General features: G+C 41.2%; 1 long non-coding RNA gene across 1 annotated transcript; it reads left to right on the plus strand.

Annotated features, from left to right (window-relative positions):
• Nucleotides 1-3,099: 3,099 nt before the first annotated feature.
• On the plus strand, nucleotides 3,100-23,761 carry LOC311234162. Its single transcript, XR_014620072.1, has 3 exons — nucleotides 3,100-3,202; nucleotides 9,235-9,379; nucleotides 23,443-23,761. It is a non-coding gene; the product is annotated as an uncharacterized lncRNA (long non-coding RNA).
• The last annotated feature ends 653 nt before the right edge of the window (nucleotides 23,762-24,414 follow it).

Below are 24,414 nucleotides of genomic sequence, written 5' to 3' on the forward strand. Positions count from 1 at the left end.
CTTGTCGGTGTGCTAATAGCCTCTGCAAGCTAACGGTAGCTGGCTAAACAGCTTGTCGGTGTGCTGGAGCCTCTCCAAGCTAACGGTAGCTGGCTACACAGCTTGTCGGTGTGCTGGAGCCTCTGCAAGCTAACGGTAGCTGGCTACACAGCTTGTCGGTGTGCTGGAGCCTCTGCAAGCTAACGGTAGCTGGCTCCAGGCTATTAGCACATCGACAAGCTGCTGGAGCTCCCGACGCTCGGCTGGTTGAAGTGGATCTAGGTAGCCAGCAGGCTGAATGCTCCGCGACGCTCCCGGTTGCTAACGCCGGTCCCCGGCTGGTGCCAACTAGCTAGCGATCGCTCCCGAGAGCTAACGCCGGTCTGTCTGTCGAAGACCGAGGGAACCGCATCAGGCTTCAGCTGATTAGTGGTCTTCTGGACAAACATCCCACCCCAACAACATAATCCGAGGCAATGAAGTGTTCTCTGCAGATCCTCCTTCCCTGTCCAACAGGCTGGTCGCGCCGCCTGAGTGCAGCCAGCCTGAGCCAACATGCCAACAACACTGTTTTTTTCACTGGTAGTTTGTGGAAATTAACCAACTTTCCTCTCTCTCACAGGAGCAATACAAACAGAACCACCGCGGTCCCGTTGTTTTGTAGGCAACATTTTATTTACTGACTGACCCATTCACTATAGGCAGCTAACCCGCAGTGTATACACCAAACCAGCGGCATGACGTCAGCCATGACGTCAGCAACAAAATGGCGGCGCCCATGTTGAAAACAGGGATATTATATTTGATTTTTCAGACAAATAAGATAGATTTCACATTTGATTATAGAACCCTGTCTTACACAAGGTACACAACAAACAAACTAGGATCACATTGCTCACTGCTTCATCTCCACTTTAAGGAATCAAATAGTCTGCTCTTTGGCTGCATGCTAACGCTAACGTTATTGCGCAATGGTTGGGAAAACCTGGCAGCGATAAGAGGAATCCATAGTCACGGAGGCATGCGATTCCAGGAATTGGACAATTAGGAACTGGCTACCAACGGTAACCGGTTTTAGATTCCCATCCCTAGAGTACAGTTTGCAGATAGCAAGTTTTTTGACTTGTTGCGTGGTGGCGATGTCTCGCAGATAATACAACTACAAGTATAATTATATAATATATATATTTTATAATAATAAAAAAATTATATATTCAAAAAAATTAAAGATTTCCTTTATAAAACTAAAAACGATCGGTATCTGCAGTGTATCGGCCGATATGGCTCATAGACGATCTGTATCGGTGGCAAAAAACGTGATCGGGGCATCCCTAGTGCAAGCATAGTCGTAATACCCTTGAGTGAGTGCTCCTGTTAGTCTTCAGGGTATTTTTGTTTACCAGAGAGGAAATCCGTTAAAAGAATCTTGTTTGTTGGTTGACTTTTTTTTATTACATTGGATGCCATCTTGTCACAGGAAATATTTGCCTCTAGGATGGAACCCAGGTATGTAATTTCATTTTTCCTTGTGACAATATTGTCACCCACTGTAACTGAGAAACCGTTGGTCTTGCTGAGTTTGATATTTGATCCGAAGAGAATGGACTCTGTTTTACCCAGGTGTAATGATAGTTTGTTATCAGTGAGCCAGGTGCAGATTCTGCCGAGTTCTGAGCTGAGGGTTTGTTCAACCTGTAACTTGTTCTTGTCAGAGACCAGCAGGGCTGAGTCGTCCGCGAACAGGAACAAGTTGCAGTCACAAGCTGATGACATGTAATTTGCATAAAGGTTGGTGACGTTCGACAGAATAAGACAAAATAAGTTAAAAGTTCCAGAGAGGTGTGGGAACTATAAGCTAGTGTAGCGAGTCATAAACTTTAAAGTACATTAAAGCAGCAGTTGAGCAGCGTTTGTGTAGCTTTCATGGAAAAGAGCAGTAGTGAAAATTGTGGAAATTAATATTGGATTGTGAAAAAAGTCTTCCTCTGGTAGGTCTTCTAGCTCTGACTTGCCATTTGCGCTTGTGGGAAATTATTATCAGGCTTGAGAATATTCAGTTACTTTGTACCTTATTGGGGACATTGATCTAAGTTAAAAGTTATTATTAAACGTTATTAGGTACAATCATTATCAATATAGAATATTGAGTGAGTTATGACATATTGTTCATTCAGGCCTCTCCTTAGTTCGGTGGTGTGTCTGTGTCAAGGCCAAGCACCTGTGCATTTCCCTAGTTATCTCTGGGCCAACGTGTAGCTAAATGGGCTAGGGGAGAAAACACTTCAGCAAAAACATAAAAGCTATGCATTTGAACCTAGGTTTGGCGGGAAAATGCACAGATGCCTTGTTTGGGATTGGCCACCGGCACCGACCACATACGCCTATGGGCAGAGCATAATAAGTAAGGAGGACTAGGACATTTGCTAGATCTCTCTATTTCTGGTGTCTCCTTTCTGGCTGGACTCTACTATTGGTCTAGAGTCAGACGCTCTCTTTCTGTCTATCTGGACTTCTATCTTTAATCTCTCTTTTCTCCATACATTCTCTTATTTCCTACTATATTTCTCTATCCCCTTTCTGGTTATTCTTCTGTCATGTCATTAATGTCTGTTTAAGTGTTCCATGGACCACCCTACGTAAATATGATGTCATTCTAATTCTGATCCTTTCAATAAATACAAGACATATTGTTGAACTCTTTTCCTGTGTCTAATATTCTATATCCTTTTAGTAAACAAAACTACCCACATGTTCGCCATACTATAATCAGACAAGCAGCTCTAAGGAGGCAACGCTAGAAAGCAGTTTGTTTACAAAGATGTGTAAGAAAGGAGCATACAAATGTATTTGCCCCCCCCCCCCCACACCTACAGAATCAAAACAAGCATGTGGAAAAGACGAGCAAGAGACAAATTGGGAGCAAAGAAACCATGAACCATTACAGACTTTATGAAATTACATATTTTTGCTAAAGTAATATGACATTACTACATTTCTAGTGTACAATTGCTATAACCATATACAGTCTAACTGAAATGTTTCATCTGCTTTAAATTATGATTTTGTCTGTATGGACTTTACAGAGCCGTGTCCAATGAAGATGTCCCAGGGAAAGAATGACCTCAGTGACGGCCCCAATAAACGTGTCAGAGCTGTTTCCCCGGCTGCAGACAAGAAAGATGACCACATAGCCGGTCCTAGCCAACACCATATGCTCTCCGAGGTGGTATTATGCTTCAGTTGTTATGCTTAGGGTTGGGCTATATGCACAAAATCTCATATCACCAGATCTTCCTTAGGTTGACTAGTGGATGAACAAAATATATCACCATATCTGTCTTATGTTTGACTAGTGGATGAACAAAATCTCATATCACCAGATCTTACTTAGGTTTGACTAGTGGATGAACAAAATATCATGTCACCAGATCTTTCTTAGGTTTGACTAGTGGATGAACAAAATACATCACATATCTTACTTAGGTTTGACTAGTGGATGAACACTTCAGGGTTTCTGGAGACACCTACCATTGGAGTCAAGCAGAGTTGACGCATCCACTCCAATGATAGAAGTGGGCACATATTGGCCATTTTGGCTACAGAGCTACATCGGAGATCACATGTTTGGTCCACACCAGAGTTCGAATGAGCTTTCACACCACCCAAAACCAATCGGACTATCCGAGGAAAACAAACCAGGGTTCGATTAAGGCGGACCAAAGAGCTCAGGTGTGAAAGCGACCTTAGACTGTAGGATTTCAGGAATCTACTCTTTTTGGGTAGACTCTTTTCTAGTTTTGACATTATTATGGTATTGAGTTTTCCAATACCAGTTACAATGTGATATGACATCTAATTGATATCAGTATCAAAATTATTTCCAAATGAACCGTTATGAATATCTGGTTGATTTCAAATAAGTGGTTAGCTGGCAAACCAGTTATCTGTCCACACCCCCCCCCCCCCCCCCCCCGTATTACAATCCAAACAAATAGTATACTCTTCAATACATTGGTTGAGCATAAGTGAATATGTTATGAACAAATTAAAAGTTTGACCTAGTGAACGATTGTCTTCCAGGGATGTATTGATACGGGTATCGGGCCATGCCAGGCTAAAACAGGGTAGCGGGATTGGGGGGGGGGGATTTCCCCAATGCTAAAATCTGACACCAAGAGAGTGTGATTTGATTAAACTCCAAGCTGCATAATACCCTGTTTGGCCCATCTTGTACCCCAGCATGTGGGGAAACTTGGCATGGCCAAACACTGTGAGTCTGACTTGCTAGTTAAAGTGATAGTTTGGATTTTTGGACTCTTAAGTGGTATGAAATACTTGCTAGTAGTATAGTTGATGCGATGCCATTAGCTTAACTCGCAGAGTACCGTGGTCTGATTTCTGGCCTGGTTCTGAGTGAACCGGGAAGCTTCAGACGGGCAGCAAATAAGGGCATGAGACAAAAAAGTGTTATTCCACCACACGATAACCTGCAGGCAAAAGTTGTAATCATCCACACCAGAAAACATTTCCTATGCTTCAGAGTGACATGATGTGTTGAACTAGTATCAGTGTGAGGTAGTCGGGAATTGCTGGGTCTTGAAGCATAGAAAATGAGGCACACTGTTTTCTGCTGTGGGTGATTAAAACGTCTGCCAGGTCAGAACTCTGACCACGAGACTCGGTGTGTAAACTGAGGGCACTGCATCAACTATACTACTATAGTATTTCATACCACTTGATGTCCGAAACTCTGAACTATCCCTTTAACCTCTTCCGGTACCAGTCCCGAAATGACATCTGGTCATAAATCAATATTTTTTAGACTGTTGTATAAAAGTTGCGATTTAAATTTCAAACGTAATTAAGTATTACTATCATAAACATGTCACAACAGCATGTAGAATGTATATTATCATCAATACCAGTGGCGAAGCATACCGGAGTTAACCGGGCCTTCATAATATTATATATTATTAATATTATATTCCAAATAAAATAAGTCCCTCGATACTCCGTGCTGCTGCTGCTGACTTGAAATAAAATAGACAGTTCTGTGGGCAGTCGGCCCGACACTAAACAGCAGTCTGTTATAATCACATTTGTATGAGCTAACGAATTCCGTTATATTGGACATTTGTATTAATTATATCAAGCGAAGAATTGAGAAAGCAGAGAGAGACGGCAACATTATCGTGTGGTTCAACGTTGCGTGATCGCTGAACCCAATGCCGATCTCCGCCTCCCAGCGAGTTGTCATTATTAGACATGCATGGTGACTCAACAACGAAGCAAATGTAACTATTTTAATACAATTCAAATTGTGCTTGGAGGGAAGTTACGGTATGCAAAGAAAGATCAAGTCAAGAATTACCAAATGAAACGCACAGCAGCCCAGCCAATATTTCAAGACAGACATATATGTGTGGAAATAAAATGCGCAGCGGCAGATCAATATAATCAATATAAATTAATTTGTTTCACTCACCATTTTGACGTGGTTCACCTGAAGACGAAATCCATCCTCCTGTCCGTTTGGGTGAACTTTTCAATGACCCGGTCATACAGCTGATCAGTCCTTTTCAGATCCAGGAGCATTTCTTTTTCAATTGACATGGAGGATAATGCAGAGAGTCGGGCTTGTCCGGTTGTATTCCTCGCATATGTTTTAATGCGCTTGAGGGCAGAAAATGTCCTTTCCACGGTTGAGGTGGTGACAGGGATAGTTACAACTAAACACGTCAGTTTATATAGCTGCTTCATGCTTTCACTGAGTTTTTTTTGTTGAAGAAATAGAAGAAGGTCAGATGGGTCCTTTCCCTGAAAATCTGCCATAGAATACATGACACCGAGTTCGGTTTTCAGCCGTGGCAAGTCAAAACGCGGCCCGTAGCTGTCGGTCAGGCTTGTGAAAGCCGTTTCAGGGAACGTTTTCTTATAGATGGTGAACTGCGTGGGATCCAGAAGGGAAAGGAATGAAAGCTTTTCGTGATCTTTAAAACGAGTTGTCATTTGATTTAGAATATTGTCAATAATGCCATCATGCACCTTCTTGTAGTATGTACGTGGATCTCCGCACGCTCTGCGCCCAGGTGGCACACCGGTGGTGTTCACTGTCTCGTCATAGAGTTGCTCAAAACGTGGCCTCTGCTCCTCAATGCGAATGCAAAACTCGTCCACCTGAGCCAAACAAAACTACATGTCAAATGACTTGCTCTGCAAAATGTCAAAAAGAACATCTGCATGGGAAAACATTTCGTAAAATGTTGAAATTAAAAAGCTAAATTCAAAGGTGCTCAAGTATGATATATGAGCATCAGCACCGCCTGTAGCAGTATCGTCAAATTCCTCGTGGTGGTCAACTATGTACTGGAACACGTCCTTAAGAGCATCTTTCTGTTCAAATACAGTGCAAACCAATCTTGATGTGAAATTCCACCTAGTTGGTGCAACTCGTGGCAGTCGCCTTTGACACATCTGGTCAAGCACTTGCGTACGTTTGGGCGATTTAGTAAAGAACGCGGCCATGGAAGACAGGTGTGAGAGGAAGATTTTGCATTCTTGAATTTTTTTTACACCTTGAGATAAAACTAAATTAAGGACATGTGCATAACAGTGTATGAAAAGCGCATCGGGGACCCTTTCCTTCACTTTGGCTAGTCCCGAGGCCATAACAGGTGCACCATCGTAACACTGCGCTACAAGTTTATCTGTGCATGCATATTCCTCCAAGAAATTAAGAGCCAGGGTTGCAACCTCTTCTGCTGTTTTGCCCCCCGACACATCCACATATTTAATGAACCTCTCTTTTACGCCACCGTCTGTTACATAACGAAGAACAATTGACAGCTGTGCAGCATTGCTCACATCGGACGTTTCATCCAGCATTAGAGCTACACATGACGCGTTCCTTATTTCTTCTTTAATTTCGTCATTCATCACATCAGCAACAGCACTTATCAAATCGTTCTGTATTTGACTTGAGGTTCCAATAAATACCTTGGAAGTGGTCAGATGGTAGTGCAAAGCTGGATCATATTCTGCTAAAAATGACAAAAGCTCCAGGTAATTCCCCCGGTTCAAAGATGTTCCACTCTCATCATGGCCCCTGAAAGCCATCTCCTGTTTCCCTAGGAAAACCATGCAGTGTATGAGCCGTTTTAAAATCTCCCGATTTTTTTTGACCTTTTCGTTGTGCATCGTTGTTTCTCTCCGTCTCTGTTCATCCAGCTGTAAATCAATCCTTGCGTCTCCAAATGTTTTCAGACTAATTGTTGCCTTAAGGTGACTTGCCGAGCCTTCATGCTTTTGTGCAGACTTTGTTAAACAGGTAAGGTTATCGAAGCCTCTAAAGTTCCACGCACCCTTGTCGGTCCCAAACAACAAACATTCCCAGCAGAAAAGCTTCTTCCGTGAAACCGAGCCAGTCATCCAGGGGTACCGTTCCCAATTGCTAGCCTGGAAATGTCGCTCGTAACCGGCCTTTGATGCCTGGCTGATTTCCAGTCCTTCTGGGGTTGGGCGGCCTTTTTTGACAATGTCCATCTTTTCATTGAATGTTCTTCTTGAAAAGGGAACTGTTAATAAATCCGCAACAACATCGACGGTATCATTTGCTGCTGCCATGTTTCAGTTTGTCTCGTGTTGTCTTGCTTGATAGTTCACTAAGGTAGCCAGTTCCGCGTTTGCCGTTTTGCGCTCTGATTGGCCGACGCAGCCAGACTCTAGAATACCTTGGCATCTAAAAGACTACGCCCATTGACTACAGCTCCAAATGTGATTGGCTGATCAAACTGTCACTCCACACCTGGGCTCCTGTTAAGGTTTATTGGGCAGGTCGAGCTAGAATACCCGATGGAGGAAAGTCTGCCCAGAGACTTGTGAAAAGAAATCTCCGATTGGCTGTTATTTTCTCCTGTACAAAAACGCTCTAATGTGCAGTGAATGGGTCGAAAACAACTATGGCGAGTGAAACAGTGCGGTTTTAACAGATTAGCGACACAAACTATTTTAATACATTTGATTAAAAAAAATTAAAAAATTAAAATTAAAAAAGTAATTTTTAAAATTCATATTTTCTTTCTTCTGAGGCTCACAGGGCCTTCTCTGAATACCTTGAAGGCCCTGAGAATTCGCCACTGATCAATACGTTAGTTTAGCAATAGGTTAAAAGTGTCATTAGATAGATTTAACTTTTCGATTTGGCCAAGTCTATTCCGAGAGGGTGACCATTTTGGAAATCTTGAACCATGGGAATTGTAGTTTTTTGTGGCCATTTTGTAATAGACATCGCTAGCTGTCGATCAGCGTTGGAATTTTTCAAAACTACACTTCCTGTCAAGGTTCAAAGTTCTGTATGGATTTTCAATAACTGTTAATATTCGGGATAACCCTACCACAAAAGGTAACGTTTTTGACAAATATTGAAACAGTTAGTTTCTCCTCCCCATTGTTAGCATGTAGCAACAATTAGATCTGAAATTTGTTTCAAAATGGTTGCATTGTGGTGAAAATAAAAAAAGTACAGTAGATTTCATTATCCGTTCTTATGCACGCCTGGTGATACTAAATCCAAATTGAACTCGGGCATTTGAAAGATAATATATGTATATATAATATAAATGTGCGAATTGGCTATAATAAGGTAATTTATAAGCCTCCTATTCTATATTCTATAATAATATTTCAAATTGCATTGGTCCGGATGGGAGAATTCAGTACTGTATCTACAGAACCTTCTGTTTAATCATCTTCCCTTTATTAATTTCCTTAGATTTTTTTTGTACACATGATCTCAAGAAGGTACTGAACGAGATCAGTGGCAGTTTGTAATGTTTGGTCATTATTAGCATGGTCTTATTCACTGTCAAAGATGCAAAGAAAAATCATAATTCATATTCTCCTTTTTGTTTCATCACAATTTAAGCAAGCCTAGTAATAAACACAATATATCTGACACTGGGAATACATTCCCTGAGGTCCATAGATGTCCCTAGATACCAAGAATATGCAAAGGGACCTTGTAGAAGTGGAGCAATATTCCATTTACCTAGGTATACATTTTAGGCGGATTTTCAGAAAATATTCCACGGGTGGAACAGGTTAAGGTGACTCATCATAAAGTACTAGTGCCAAGACATGTCTAACATAAAAAAACAACACTCAGCCAAACCTGTCAATCTACAATTACTCTGGGGAGAGTGAACGTTGTACTTTGCAAGACTTTTATTGTAACTGTTTTTTATCTGTTATTTTTAGGCCACAGCCCCACTGATATCCAGTACAGTGGAGGAGATGGCGTCTTGCAGTCACCTCTCTCTGTTGGGACCAAAGGAACTATCTGTCTACTTGGTGGACTACATTAAAACACCAGGACTTAAAGGAACTGTGAATGAAGGAGGAGGTAAGGCTCTAAATTCTCTCTTTATTTAAAAAATAATTCACATTGAGATATTTTTTTTCTTTTTTACAAGAGCGTCCTAGCCAAGACAGGCAACAGCACAATTAACAGGGTTGCAGATATTTCATTTCAACCTTTATTTAAAGGGGACATGCATTATAAATAGCCTTTTCTAGTGATTAGCATGTTTTTCTAGCAATTGGGGATTATATCATTGTGGTCTGTGTCATTAATTATCATATTGACTCATCAGTCTAGTCTCGAGTTCACGAGATCCTCCCTCACTCAAGCTGTTCTGATTTCACAGTTTTGCTGACGTGACTATAGAACTGATTTGCATAACTAACTCTATGGTTGACAGCGATAGCAGAGCGAGTGGAAATATCTTCACTTCCTCAACCAGAGCGAGGCAGAGAGCGCATAGTGTAACCCGACACTTCCTCAAACGGGTTTTGACTGCGAGGCACACAACCTGTGTAAACGCTCCGTGTGTGTGTTTGAGAGAAGACGGGTCCCTCTCTCTCTCTCTCCATCTCTCTCCCTCCCTCTCTCTCGCTTGTCCACGGACGAGCGTAAGCGAGCGAGCGAGAGAGGGAGGGAGAGAGATAGTGAGAGAGAGAGAGAGGGACCCGTCTTCTCTCAAACACACATGGAGCGTTTACACAGGTTGTGTGTAAGTGCTCCGTGCCTCTGTGTATCCCTCTGTCTCTCTGTCTTCCTCGCAGTCAGGAGCACCAGCATATCACTGTAATATCTTTGCGCATGCTCCCACGCGCACACCCGCATTCCGATCCGTACAATAATACTCACAGGGGTATATATTGCCATTTGAAACAAGTTACCAATGCATTGTCCCGTGGGATTATGCCCCCCCCCCCCCCCCCCCCCGTGGCGAAATTAATTAGTATCCCCCTCAGTCTCTCTCTATCTCTCTCTCTGCCAGTCGCAGACTGTCACTCAAAGATGCTTATGGGCGGAGCCAGGCCAACACAGCCTGAAATCCAAAGTGAGAAAAATTTGGCTTTTGAGTACTTGATTAGAAATATAAAACAATTACTTTTTTTTAATAAAACCTTACAGATGTGTCCAATAGACTCACAGGAATTGTGTAAAGTTGCCCAAATAGTGCTAGGAATAGCAATGCATGTCCCCTTTAAAAATCTTAAGCTTCTGAAGTTTCCCTCATTTACAGAAACGACGATTGTACAAATGTAAACGGTACATAATAAAAGCAATATTCACAGAAAATGAAACACAAAAGAGTAATAATAATAATAAAATAAAAAATAAATAAATACCAGTGTTTTGCGCCTTTCTGCAAGAGAAGGCCAACCCACCCTATCATACAGGACACAATGGTGAGTATAGTATCTGTCATCATTAATAAACCTAGGAGTTAACTGATATGCAGAATCCAGGGCCCTCATTTATCAATGGTGCGTACGCACAGATAGGTGCGTAACCCGTGCGTACGATCATTTCTAAGCAAAGTGTGGGATTTATCAATTTGAACGTGTGCTTGACTTTGTGCGTATATACCGTAAATCCTCAAATATAAGACAGGTCTTCTATTTACCTCAGCTGCAAAGAGCACCAGGCCTTTTTTAGAGAGAGGCTTATATAAGAGGCAGACCTTAATTTCAAAAAATGACACTCATGGACATAATCCCTTCATTTTCAGACTTTTATTGCATTATTATTATTATTTTTAAATACGTACATTGTCTGTCTACATTTATTTAGACTAGCATTGGTATTTAAATATTGAGTGCAGTTGAGTAATTGTGGGATTAACGTAATTTACACACTGAAGTTGGAACTGTCTATACTAGGTTGTGGGGTCCGGGGACGGTTTAGCGTGTGGTACCTTCTCGACGTCCTCAGTTGAATCGAGTTGTTTACATGCAGTAGCTTTAGCTACTAACGTTATCATAGCATCATGGTCTGTAATGTGTCAACTGGACAACACCAGCCTCGTTTGCCAATGCCATATAGATAGCGAACGTTAACGTTTGCAAACAAAGTCAACGTCATCCAGCTGACACCACAGATCTACCATATTATGACAACGTTAGCTAGCGGCTAGCGCCTAAAGCTAACCAGAGGGAAACATTAATGTACGGTAGTCAGTGTAGCGGGAGGCAGCACTTGATTTCCATTGGCAAGAGTTTATCTCATTCTATATCACGGCACGAAAAATAAAAAATTATCTTTTTTTTGCAACCTTATATTCGAGCCCGGCCTGTGTTTGTCTAAATGCATCAACCCCCCCCCCCCCCCCCCCAATTATAAGAGGCCCCTCCTTTATCGGTGGTCCCTCCTCTATTTGAGGATTTACGGTATACGCACAGCTCTGACCATGTGTACACAATATGAAGACTGCAGACGGACCGCATTATGCTTTCATTCGTTTCATGCATTAGTTTCAACAATGACGTGTTCTGTATGACCCGTAATTCACTATAGTTCATTGTAAAATAGCGACATTAGTGTAATTATTGTCAAACCCTAAATAACATTTGGAATAGGTATTTCCGAATTAATTCAGCCTGGTTCATATTATAGGAATACTTCTTGCGGTGTGCGCTCAGATGTTTTCAGAGATATAGGGCAGTCTATTTGCAGAGAGAGAACATAATAATATTAAGTATAGTCCGCTACCCGAGACACATTCTCCTTGATTTGTACCGCAATTTGAGACCCAAATTGGAACTGCGGTCAAGCCAGCCGTCTTTCACTTTTGCTTTGTACCGCAATTTGAGACCCAAAACGCAGTGTTGGATGTCGTAATTTCCCCAACTGTACCCATGTAGCTTTCAAAGCTCCATCAATAAACAAATCCAGTAATGTGAACGGAATTCCATTCGGTCAATGTACAGATAATCTGCGATGCGCATTTTGGCTGATAATGTCGTTGCCGGTGGCTGGGAGGAACACGACTCATTCAGGCCTAATTGTATTTAATTCAATTGTAATGTTATTACTGGGGAGTGGGGAATCTATAATTAAAACATCACTTAAATGCAGATCAGGGTTATCCGCTGACTGAAACCATAATGACTCTGACCAGAACCACGGGCTCACGAGCGCACAATAGGCATTGTAGAGCGCAGAGTTGGCCGGCTGAAATTGATTTCATTTCAGTCATTACAGTGCTTAATGTCGGGTCAGCTTGTCATTTATTTCTGTCAATGTGCTGGTTCTGTAGCAGGGTCAGTCAACATCCTTGTCTCCCGGCGCACCGAAGATAGTCTACACGCTCCCTCCTCCTCAGCGGAGTTGTCTGTGAAGTGTGAACTTGACAACTTCATTGGATTTATTTATTCTCTAAAAATATCTATAATCATACGATTAAATATTGTTTAAAATAAAACGCTGAATACTATTATTCTGTGTCATGTTTCCAAATAAGATTGTTCACAACGGGAAATGCTGTATACCAGGGGTCAGCAACCTTTTTGACATGGAGTGCCTGTTTGAAATATAGTTGTAACTAGTGTGCCTCAACAATATTCCATGCATCGTAAATATTTTTTCTCATAATCAGGTATTTTTAATGATAATTTTTACATTATTACATCATTATCATTATTGTTATTATTAACAATATTATTATGATGGTTGTATCAACCCTAAATCTGAGTTGGGGGGGGGGGGGAATGCAATGCAGACAAACAGCTGCATACAGTGCGACCATTTCACTCACATTTGCCCATTCATTTTTGGACACATCACACACCATCGGTGTGTGTACTGTACGTGTGCTGTCATAGCTCCACCTACAGGCCTAATGGAGAACACCAGGAGAACACCAGGATGTGAATGGAGGGTGAATGTGAGGTATATCGTGTAAATAAGTTTTGATTGATCGCAAGACTACACTGTAAAAAATATATAATAATAAGTTACCAGAACTTAAAAATATTGAGTTCAGTTACTGTGCATTAAGGTTTTCAGTTTTCAATCCATAATAATCCAGAAAAATAAGTACACAACCACATTATTTCAACCTAATAAAACTATGTTTATTGTCATTGTTTTAAGAACACAAGTTGACTTGGTAATACTCACATTTTGAGTAAAAAATATGGCTTTTAACATGTGCAATGTTCAATGAAATAGAAAAATAAATAATAAAATTTGTTGATTAATCCCACTGGTCACAATGGTGACCATAATAATGTTTTTGTTATAAGGCTCTGCAAATGTTACTGAATGATGTAGCAATGTATTTCCAGCTAAATTGAAATAATAAACAAATAAAGGGTCTCAATTAAATATGTGGTAGTAAAAAGAACCTGTGGGAGGATTTCAACAAGATAATGCGACAACAGTGCAAAATATTTCACTATAATATTTCAAAGCAAAAAAAAAAAAAAAAAACGTATAATTTTTTATTTTTTATTTTCTTAATGCTGCCCCCTGTGCCTATGCAAATGCCCCCGCGTGCCTATGCAGGCACGCGTGCCTAAGGTTGCCTACCCCTGCTGTATACGTTGAATTAGTTGGTTAGACCTCGGTGATCAATCTCGCTCTCAGTGAAGTTTCTCAGAATTCGCTTGGCTTAGTCCATTATTTCACATCCCATGGGGGTGTTTCATGACCATATATGGATAATCGTGCACGAGCATAGACGTTAAGAACAAATGGTATTTATCAACACAGAGTGTGCGTGGGACACGTCTACGCACGTGTGATAAATCCCGATTTTTCTGTACGTACACACATTCTAAATTCTGTGCTTAAGAACGAAAATAGAACACTTTCTAAGAATTGTTGATAAATGAGGGCCCAGAGGTTTAAGAGCTGAAGCCACAGCATGCCTATAAATTACATCACCATTATTCCAAAACTGTTAAGAACAACAATTATCTTCCTACTAATTAGAGGAAAATTGGATCTGTTTCTATACAGGTTATATATAAATCCAATCCATTATTATTAGGAAACCAAATTTCTTGTACAGGAAACCAATTTTCTGTCGCAGTTTAGAGGCAAGATTATCCACATGAAACTTAAATGTAAATTTCCCGTCGAGCCACAGGCCAAGATATTTATACTCAGTGACTCTCTATACAAGAGCCACTGACAGTAGATCCCTGCACATGATCAAAGTCAATATTTCTGGCTCTTGAAAACAACATAAATATTGCGTTACTAGCATTAACTCATCGACTGCTGTTTTCGGGCCCCGTCTAAGCACTGCCATGCTTTAAAAGATAGGAGTCCATCACCTTGTTTGTAGAGCTATAACTATATTCTATATTATAGCTATGGATACAATACTATGGTCATTTGACAGTGACTTTCTTCCGGTCAATAATTTTTCCATGCATACATTTTCGCGTTATACCGTGGTGAATATAAGTATGTTTTTAGATCGGTCTGGGGTAATGCTGAGGAATAGCCTTATGCGTGTATTATAATATAACTGTTGCTGTTTCTTGCCCTGACCAGCTATTATTCTCAAATCAAATCCATATCATAGGTATTATGTTTCATCATGAATACATGAAAGGGGGGGGGGTCGTTCTATGATGCTTTGATCGTCACCAACGGCATACGTTGTGGAGTAACGTTACACACACACACACGCACGTTCGATTCGAGGTGAAGGCATGGTTGGATCAATGCAAGATTGATATCATATAGCCCTTACCTTGACTAGGATGTACCTCAAAAAGAATATTCCAATTATCTGATCGCGATTCCAAGTATTGATGTCCATCGTGTCGCCAACATAATCCACCACACATCATGCATCGGGAGCATTTGATTCTTCTCAATCCGACTGTTATAGTCGCTTCCCTTGCCCGAAAAAAAAAGCTGACCCGGAGACATTTCATCGACGCACAGGCCAAGATACAAGGTTTCAAAGGGTGCTCGATACCGCCGTCTAGCTGGATGGGAAGAGTCTACCCGCCAAGCATATTTCTTACCTGCCAAAATTTTTTTGATTAAAAAAAAATATATATATATTTTATATACATTTTTATTTTTAAAAATAAAATATATATTATATAATCATACTTGTAGTTGTATTATCTGCGAGACATCGCCACCACGCAATAAGTCAAAATGCTTGCTATCTGCAAACAGCTCCACTGTCTGTGTGTATACTTGAGTAGCCTCCAGCTCCAGCAAGGATTCTCCGGCCCTGCAGCTAGACCCTATATTCAGCTAGACCCTACATTCAGCATGCAAGGATTCTCCGGCGATGCAGCTGGACCCTATTTAACGTTACGGTTCTTTTATCAAATCACATTCAACATGCCCTCAGCTAGAATACGCATTCAATCAATGTTATAAGACATTGATATCAGGAGCTACTGCTAGCCCGGTAGATAACGTTAAGACAATTTAGTTTACTGGGACAGATGGATCTAACGAGAGCTAGCTAAGCTAGCTAACGAGGGAACGGAGGTATTATGCACTCGAGTAGACTATTGCTGGAGCATTTGTTGATATCAGCAGCTATCAGTAGCTAGCCAGCTAGATACCGTTAGACAATGCCTCGTCATGTATTAAACTAAAAGTGAATAGTTGACTGGGTCATTGTTTAAACAGTAACGTTAGCTCATGGAGGTCCGATATAGACTAGAGCAGACGGAAGTAAACAAGCCAAATGATAGCTTCCGATTGGTCATTTGCTTTTTTTTCTCATGAAACCAGTCACGTCACTCTACTGTGATTGGACCGTTGACTTGAGTGCGATGTGGGACTTGTAGTTTTTTAACGATCTCGCGGCGGAGAAAAAAAAGACGAGCGGCTATAATCTGTACTCGCACAAGAGTATCGTTATGAACTACACGTCTACACGCCACACGGCGGGCAGCCCTCTAAGTGTCAAAACAGACCGCCCCTGGCGGGCGGCAGGCTTTAGTTTCAGTCCCTGAGCTGGACCCTACGGCTCAATACAACGACTGCTCAATACCGCCGCCTGGTGGATGGTTGGGCGAGTTACACTGATAAACAGGATATGGCTGCTGTGCGTCGATTAAATTCATCCGGCCGTCGGATATTGTCGCAAGGCTCCCGACAGACACTATGTACATAATGGATCGCTTTATAAACTTAATAATCTATATGATTTCGGCGTTTATTGCGACATACAAACCGGAAATGGACTTAGGCAATCGATGTCCTATACCTGGGATCTTTCACCGCCAGTCTCATTGACGCACGGTAAGAGGACGCTGACGCTATTTTCACCCCAATTGTTTATTCATTTCACTGCAAACCGATCCGATCAATATGTCACCCATACTACATAAAGTATTTACTGACGATCACGGAATTATAAACAACCCCCCCCCCCCCCCTTTCATCCGCGCATGATGACGCATAACGTATATGATCATATACAGTTGCATTTTTTAATATAGCGTGTATCGGGAATAAACAGCAATTGATAATCTATATTATGCATTTATGCCTATAACTCACGTTCTATGAATTACTGCAGAAAACGATAAAAACATACTTATATTCTAGACGGTATTAACACAACAATCTATGAATGAAAAAGTATAACGTTCCTACATCCTGAACGATAGATAATCGATGTTGAATGGGCCATAGTAATGTCAATTTAGCAATACAATTAAAAAAAGTTATAGCCCTGCAAAGAAGGTGAACATCTCCATAGGCTTAGAGTTGTGGCAGACTGGCTATATTGATGGATATAACCAGTGGCAGGGAATGTGTTAAAGGAAAACTCCAACATTTTGGGAAATTAGCTTATTTAACATCTTCCCTGGAGTTAGACAAGAAGATACATACCTTTTTTGTCTCTGTGCGTGCATTTAGCTTTGGGAACAGTAGCTCCGTTAGCGTAGCTTAGCTTCATCACTGGAAGTGGGGGGGGGGGGGGCAATAGCATGACGTTCTCTACAGGGTCCTACAGTCACCAAATACACTCCAAATACAACTCCAAAACGTTCCTGTAAACATGTTGTGACCTGTGTATTCACCACGTGGAGAAATAAAAAATAATTGAATTAGACAATTACGTTTTATAAGCAAATATACTCAGAAATTTTTTTTGCCTAACCACTCGAGTCTCTGGGCGCAGTCAGTGATTTCAACGTGAAGCCGTGTTTGTTGATATTCTCATTCCTTCAAAGGATCCGAACCGATTGAAGTTTATGGATACCATGACTTAAAATCCTCTTACCTTGACGATTAAAAGCCTCCCCAATTTATAAAACAGTAATCCAATGGCTGGTATTGATAATATAATACTAACTACTACACGTAGCTAACCGGAGCTAACACAGAACCGGACGGTCAACAAAGCAAATATAATGACTTCCGTTCTGGGGGGTTTCAAAATAAAAGAGCGACGTCTATAGCAGCGGAAAACGTTTATTTTGTACATTATCTAACGTTAACACGAACCTAAACTAACTTTAGGTTAGTTGTAACGTTAGTTTAGGTTTGTGTTAACGTTAGATAATGTACAAAATAAACGAAGAAAACAAAAAGAATAGTGTGCAGCGCATTGATAATTTAGCTACTGTGATCCTCACCTTCACTCAACTAATTATCATAATTGCTACAAATCATCATAATTGTTTTCCATTTAGTCATCAAATAATATGCGACTGTGACCTCAAATCCCCAAAATAATGTCACCACTGGAACCCCCGACCCTATAAAACCCTATGAAGTGGTATTGCAAGATGTCTTATGTCAATTATTTTCAAAATGTTTGGGATGCATGGAAAATACCAGGGAGAGGGGTTCCGTTTGAATATCTCCTAAAGATCCACAAATCACTCTAAAATCAATCTTAGCTAGGGATGTCCCGATCCGATCACGTGATCGGGGCCGATCACGTGATTTTCCGAAGATCGGGATCGGCAAATAAAAAAATAAAAATCTGGATTTTTTTTTGATTTTTTTTTTTACTTATTTTTTTTTATTCAACAAACATGACCATGTTCATGTCTTAAACTCATACTGAGGCCTTAGTTTTGGTTTTAAATTGCATATCATTCATTTATTTATTATCACACAGAGCAGAAGAATTTTGCCAAAACAAACCAATAGTATCCAGCTGCAGAACGGCAGACCAGCCACACTCTCAGACCCAAAAAAAAAAAGATCTCACATTATATTCACCCTGAATGTTGACGTTATCCAGGTGAAAAGTTAACTTCATTCAAGCCAGGCATTGCAATCCTTGACATAAATCATTTGATGTATAATTAAATCAAAGGAAATGCGTTTGGGTCTGAGAGTGTGGCTGGTCTGCCGTTCTGCAGCTGGATACTATTGGTTTGTTTTGGCAAAATTCTTCTGCTCTGTGTGACAATAAATAAATGAATGATGATATGCAATTTAAAACCAAAACTAAGGCCTCAGTATGAGTTTAAGACGTGAACATGGTCATGTTTGTTGAATAAAAAAAGAAAAGTAAAAAAAAAAAATCATCGGATCGGGAAATATCGGTATCGGTAGATACTCAAAATCACATGATCGGGATCGGATCGTGAGCAAAAAAATGTGATCGGGACATCCCTAATCTTAGCATAACATTTGCACAGAATGACAGAAAGTATAACCGCAAAGAACAATGATATACGGCAATGATTATTCACAAATGTGCAAGGATCTAACATATTGTAGCTTCGCCTTACTCACCATGGCTTTTTGCATGTTTGGGTCGGATTGTCTGCCTTGTCCACCCATAGACTTAACCATTAGCATATTTTTATTTATAAGGCTATTCTTGGTTTGCTTCCATCATAGTTACATTCTTAAAAAATGTATGGGAAGTTATTGTCTTTACTCCTAGGACTTATGCCTACTGTTGTGAAGGGCCAGATTAAACTGAATATATATATGTATCGTTTGATATACTTTGTATATTATTTATATATATACACGGAATATCCCTTTACCTGCGTACAGACCAGAGTAATATTCGCTCTCCTATTGGACAGCGGCCCCAGGCGCCAACGACCAAGCCCCCAACGGCAAGTTCAAAGACAACTCCGGGCATGTCAGAACATGCCCAGAGTCTGCGTAGTAATACGAGACAAGAACTGAGGTTGGGACTAGATATTCACTTAAGTATAAATACGGCGCAGGTGTAAACGGCAGTACCTTACCTTACTTACCCTTCACCACGAGTCAACGTGCAGTGAAGTGAGCAACCTTGCATCTAAATAGAGCATTGAGAACCGCGTGCGAATAGAATGTTAAAGTGTCAGAGTTTAATGCAGTAACGTTGAGTTCGACTTAATCTAATGTGAAGTAATAGTCGATCATTTATTGTATATCGTGCGGCCACAGTTCTTCCGTGTGTAACATTACCCATCGGTTCGTCGTGTCTTTAGCTAGTGCACTTATCCAGGCTGTGTGGCCTAAATACGTGCCCACACCCGAGGAGTCCTAGGCGAGAACCGTTGGACATGTACACAGGAGAATCGGCACTGGCGATTGCAGAACCATTCCTGGTTGGATTATATTGCTTTGGGACCGTGACCACCGGAGAAGAGCACCGTTGATTTCCACTGTCGTTTGGGATTTAACCTCGTGAGGATTACCACTCGGGCCTGCCTCTTGGAAGGGGCTGGCTAGCTGTCGTCAATGCTGTCGAGCATCTTGGATTACAACTATTGCTTTTGTCTGCTGATCAAGGGAGTACAAGCACCGACTCCTGTACCTGGAGCCTCTTTATTCCTCGTTGACTCAGACGGAGTACTATACCACAGGTGGCGTCAGCTTATACCCATCATAGTATTCCTACTATTCTGACTTATGCTCTTGACTGACTTTACGTATATTCTTCGCCATACAAGCGCGACCCTAATTCTCAATCTGTAACCTAACGTTGCCTAATAATAATAAATAACCCTCCAATATAATTTCTGTGTCAATGCCGTGTTCTTGTGAGTGTTCACCATCAATATTTGATGTACTGTTTGGCCAGTAATTAAAGTACATAACTAGCAGTGGTTTAATATATCACAATCTTTAATACAGTCAGGGTTTTGTAACCCCTCAGTTACACCTACTATCTGTCCCTAAAGCCTGTACTGAATTGGGACAAAGGGGGTTTTAGTATGTTGCTCCCTCTACTTGGAAACAGTTGCAAAATTGTCAGAATCTTTGGTAGGTGGTCTCATTGGATGCATTTAAAGTTATTCTTAATGACTTTGAGGCAGAGACATCTGGCTGCAGATGTTTTGACTGATTTATATTGCCCCTGTATGAATCCTGATGTCGATGACTTGTGATGAATATTTTTTGATTCTGTAATTTGTTCTTTATTTTATTGTTAATTGTTTTATATCTGGTTTTAGAGCCAAACACAGTACTACATCAGCCATCCCTCTGGTTACAAATTATATTATCTCAGCATTAGATAAGAAGAAACACTGTGCTGCCCTCTTTGTAGATTTGTCAAAAGCCTACCTCACTACCTGCTTCTAAAATCTAACATTGGCTTGGATGGTAATGCCTGTGTCTGGTTTCGGGATTATCTATCTTCTAGGCGTCAGTGTGTGAAGTTGGGTCAAGCCCAATCCGAATTTCTGTCCATAACTAAAGGTATGCCGCAAGGTTCCGTTTTGGGTACTGTCCTTTTTACGATCTACATCAATCATATTGTTTCTTCTTTGTACGGATGTAATTTCCATTTGTATTCTGATGCGTACTGTATTGCTGATTCTGTTCAGTTGGCCATTGAGAAATTGCAGCTTTCTTTTGATGCTCTTCAGGAGGCCCTTGTTAATCTTGAATTAGTTCTTAACTCAATGGACGCCAACCACATTTATATACGCATTTGGCGGACAACCGTTAAAGGAAAACTCCAACATTTTGGGAAATTAGCTTATTTAACATCTTCCCTGGAGTTAGACAAGAAGATACATACCTTTTTTGTCTCTGTGCGTGCATTTAGCTTTGGGAACAGTAGCTCCGTTAGCGTAGCTTAACTTCATCACTGGAAGTGGGGGGGGGCAATAGCATGACGTTCCCTACAGGGTCCTACAGTCACCAAATACACTCCGTATTTCGTTTGATATTCTGGAAACTTGTGAACGCTTTCTGTTAATCTGGTAAACTGTTGGTTGTATTGCAGAGCTAAATGCTAATGTGGCTAACTAACAGTAAACTTTTGTACATGAAATACAGCCCAAAAACCTTAAAAGACCCCGCTGAGTAAACACACTTTACAAATGTTTGCTTATTAAATCATTTTTAAAAGTAATTTAAAAAGAAAAAAGTGACGATAAAGTTGTTTAATTGACAGTTTCTGAAGTCTATGTATTGTGATGGGACCGGAAGAAGCCTACACGCTGAAGATTCAAGATTCAAGAGGTTTATTTGTCACATACATACCAGGGCATACAGTGACGTAACCGGATATGCCGCCTCCACATTGTGCAAGTGGAGAATTGGCCCTGTCCGCAGTTAAACAGCAACTTTTCATTCAGATTTCTAGCTTCTAGAGTTCCAGGGTCCCAGTTTGCTTATTCAGTTATGAAAACATATGAATAATTTTCAATAATACAATTTCTGCATAGCTGCATACATGATGTCAACTTTGCCGTCAAACTCTCGCCTTGCAGGGGCGGCTACGTGGCGTAGTGGGCAAGGCGCTCGCCACGATTTCTGGAGACGCTGGGCTTGCCTGTTCGAGCCCAGCGCTCCACATTTGCTTTCAGTTTAGCTGGTCGTCCGTACTAATACACAGTGGCCGTATTAGGGGGTGGGAAACTGATGGGTGGGGATCGGGCGTTGTGGACAGCGACTCCTACAGGTCTGTTGGTGCGCCTGCGCAGTAGAATCAGGAAGTGTCGGGGGCAGCGTGAGCCTCCCACGCGTTACTCCTCGCCACTGAGAGATCGAGCTGCGCAGGTGAAAAGATGCGACTGCTGTTACCTCAAGTACCGGAGGGGACTTGTGTTATGTATGACTTAGTCCACATTGCAGCCGGCTTGTGGGAGGCAAGAAACAGCGTTCGTGACAGGGGAGGGTTGAATTGGATGATACAAAATTGGGATGGGAGAAAATATAGGAAAATGGGAGAAAAAGTGGATAAAAAAAAAAACTCTCGCCTTGCAGCGTTTAAAATGTATTTTATCATGCGTTTTCATGTTTTTTCAATAATCCACTTGATAAAGTAAAATTGGATGAAAACGAATAACCACGACTTGGGTCGAGTGAAAACAGACGACTGACCTACTGACTGATTTTATTCAACAAACACGATGCCGGTGCAGACAACGCTCAGCGTTTGCTTAAAGTCGGGACATTTGCACGAGGTGCGCTTGATTTCCATCACAGGCCAGTTGAATTGCTCCTGGGTGAGGCAGCAGGCCGGATGAAAATGCCAGGCGGGCCGGCATAAGGATACTAGTAAAACATTTTTAAATATTAAATAGCAAATAGAATCAATTGTTGTTTTTCTGGTAAATTAATAGTTTAGATGAATCGATAACAAAATAATGGTTAGTTGCAGCCCCAGTGTTGGTGCCGTGTACAGGAGTTCAGTCGTAGGTGAAAAGGTATTCAGTACATTGTTCTGGGTCTGTAGTAAGAAACATGAGCATCACGTTCTGTTCAACGTTGCTTCCAAATAAAAAGAGAAAATGCCTTTCATTTGTATTTAGTTTAAACTCAGGATTATTCAAAAGTAGTCATGGATTATGTGGTTATTTTGTAGACAAATGTTTCATCCAATTTACAGAAAACATGATACAGATATATGAAATTTCCCATAGCGTGATGTAAGATTTTATCCATAAGATGACACTTAAATCTGTCATAACCTGAGACTAAAGGGGCTTTAGTCCTGGACTAAATTCAACTGACCTTAACCATAGCCATGATAACCACTCCTGCTCCAGAAACTGTTGACTAACTGGTGCTTGAAACAAAGTGGTTTAAGTCTATAACTGTAGATGACTCTGAACTACACTGTTCTTAAACTATAAAACCAAGATTCATACCATTATAAACCTCTTACATAGAAACGAAAGCTGAATAAAATCACCAATTATCTTTCTCTCCTTCCTCTGACACTCTTCTTCATCACTATCTCCATCCAGATAGCTGTCCTGTCACGCCTGGGAAGAAACCAAGAGGCTTGGATGGAAGAAAAGGTCTCTGCTGTGACCAATGTGGAAAGAGCTTTAGTTGGCTGAGCAATCTGCAAACACACCAGAGAATTCACACAGGAGAGAAGCCCTACTCCTGTGACCAGTGTGGACAGGGCTTTAGTCGGCTGAGTAATCTGCAAACGCACCAGAGAATTCACACCGGAGAGAAGCCCTACTCCTGTGACCAGTGTGGACAGGGATTTACTCTGCAACAGCATCTGAAAACACACCAGAGACTTCACACAGGAGAGAAGCCCTACTCCTGTGACCAGTGTGGAAAGAGCTTTAGTCGGCTTAATAATCTGCAAACACACCAGATAATTCACACAGGATGGAAGCCCTACCCCTGTGACCAGTGTGGACAGGGCTTTACTCAGCAACAGCATCTGAAAACACACCAGAGAATTCACACAGGAGAGAAGCCCTACTCCTGTGACCAGTGTGGAAAGAGCTTTGGTTGGTTTAGTAATCTGCAAACACACCAGATAATTCACACCGGAGAGAAGCCCTACTCCTGTGACCAGTGTGGAAAGAGCTTTGGTTGGTTTAGTAATCTGCAAACACACCAGATAATTCACACCGGAGAGAAGCCCTATCCCTGTGACCAGTGTGGACAGGGCTTTACTCAGCAACAGCATCTGAAAACACACCAGAGAATTCACACAGGAGAGAAGCCCTACTCCTGTGGCCAGTGTGGAAAGAGCTTTAGTCGGCTGAGTAATCTGCAAACACACCAGATAATTCACACAGGATAGAAGCCCTACCCCTGTGACCAGTGTGGACAGGGCTTTACTCAGCAACAGGCTCTGAAAAAACACCAGAGAATTCACACAGGAGAGAAGCCCTACTCCTGTGACCAGTGTGGAAAGAGCTTTAGTCAGCTGAGTAATCTGCAAACACACCAGATAATTCACACAGGAT

This window comes from Notolepis coatsorum (assembly GCF_963971535.1).
Source record: "Notolepis coatsorum genome assembly, chromosome: 9".
Taxonomy (NCBI): domain Eukaryota; kingdom Metazoa; phylum Chordata; class Actinopteri; order Aulopiformes; family Paralepididae; genus Notolepis; species Notolepis coatsorum.